Source organism: Varanus komodoensis, unplaced genomic scaffold (genome assembly GCF_004798865.1).
Source record: "Varanus komodoensis strain SLA01 unplaced genomic scaffold, ASM479886v1 scaffold766, whole genome shotgun sequence".
Classification (NCBI taxonomy): domain Eukaryota; kingdom Metazoa; phylum Chordata; class Lepidosauria; order Squamata; family Varanidae; genus Varanus; species Varanus komodoensis.
The window spans coordinates 13,254-14,931 of NW_025336437.1; the positions used below are offsets into that span (position 1 = coordinate 13,254).

Sequence of the window (1,678 nt, forward strand, 5' to 3'; positions counted from 1 at the left end):
TCAAGCAATGAATGTTTGTTGAAGATGAGGCATCTAAAAGTATGTCACATAACCCTGAGAACCCCTCTAGTTAGAAGAAATGGCTTCTCACTTGCTGAGGTTCATATTGGAATATTCAAAATAAATTCCAGCAGAAGAAGTGGTCCTATTGTTCAGGCTAGTAATGGAATTAGCTTCAGTTGGCATCTGTCTTGTCATTCAGATCATCCCTCCATCTTTTTCAGATGTGAACGTCTGTACTGAACACCCAGAAGATCAGTTTGCAAGTCAGGACAGAGGTCAGTGCATCCCGAAAGTTATCAGCTTCCTCTCCTATGAGGAACAACTGGGGAAAAGTTTAGCTTCACTTGCCGTTTCCTTTGGCCTGATCAATGTCTTGGTACTCCACAATTTTATCAAGCACCATGATACACCCATCATCAAAGCCAATGACCAGCGCCTCACCTACATGCTCCTCATCTCCCTCTTGCTCTGCTTCCTCTTGATTTTCCAATTCCTGGGCAAGCCTGAGAAACTGACGTGCCTTCTGCAACAGCCCATCTTTGGGTTGATCTTCTCTGTGGCTGTTTCTTGTGTGTTGGCTAAAACCATCTCAGTGGTGGTCGCTTTCATGGCCACAAGCCAGGCTCCAACATGAGGAAATGGGTGGGGATGAGGCTGGCCGCTCCCATCATCATTTCCTGCTTCCTTGTCCAAGCTGGCATTTGTGTTCTGTGGTTAGGCATATCTCCACCATTTCCAGAGTTAGACATGCACTCAGTTCCTGGAGAAATCACTGTGCAGTGTCATTCAGGGACTGTCCTCATGTTCTTTCTCGTCCTGGGCTACATGGGACTTCTCTCTATCATCAGCTTCACTGTGGCTTTCCTAGCTAGGAAGTTACCAGACAGCTTCAACGAAGCCAAGTTCATCACCTTCAGCATGCTGATCTTTTGCAGTGTTTGGGTCTCTTTTCTCCCAACCTACCTCATCACCAAGGGCAAATACATGGTAGCTGTGGAGATCTTCTCCATTTTAGCTTCCAGTGCTGCATTACTGGGTTGTAGCTTTTCCCGCACCTGCTACATTATTGTAATGAGGCCAGAACTAAACAAAAGGGAGCAGTTAATAAGAAGAAAGAATGAATGCTGAAGCATGTTTCTATGGTTAACTTGCAGTGGCTTACTAAGCAAGAGCATACCATAACTTCCTAACTAAATTCCTATTGACAGAACAATCCCTATTGCAATCAGATGTTGGTATGTGCTGAAAGCTTGAAGTCAGGGCATCTGGATGTTGTCATTAGTACCCATGTGCCATTGCTATGGTCACCTCAATGCCAAACACTTTCAACTAGTGAACTGCTCAGATGCCTGATGAGGAAGGAACATTCTAGACCAAATTCTAAAACAAATAGTTAGCAAATACCATGGAGACTATTCAGTGATAACTAGAAACCTACATGGATCTTTCAAGAACAAATCCTGACAGTCCAATCTAACTTCAGTTTTTGAATACATTCATCATATTATAGTCATTTGGATGGTAACAGGGAAAAGCAACCTAAATTACACATTCCCCCCCGCCCCGCTGCCACACACACAAAGTTACTCGTAACGCACACAACTCGTAACAAGTTTTCTTTCTCTTTTGTTTGTCAAGCGATACCAGAATGACTGTATGGACATAAGTCATCCGC

At 43.9% G+C, this 1,678-nt stretch overlaps 1 pseudogene; it reads left to right on the forward strand.

Annotated features, from left to right (window-relative positions):
- Positions 1 to 123: 123 nt before the first annotated feature.
- LOC123035129 lies at positions 124 to 1,131 on the forward strand (annotated as a pseudogene).
- The last annotated feature ends 547 nt before the right edge of the window (positions 1,132 to 1,678 follow it).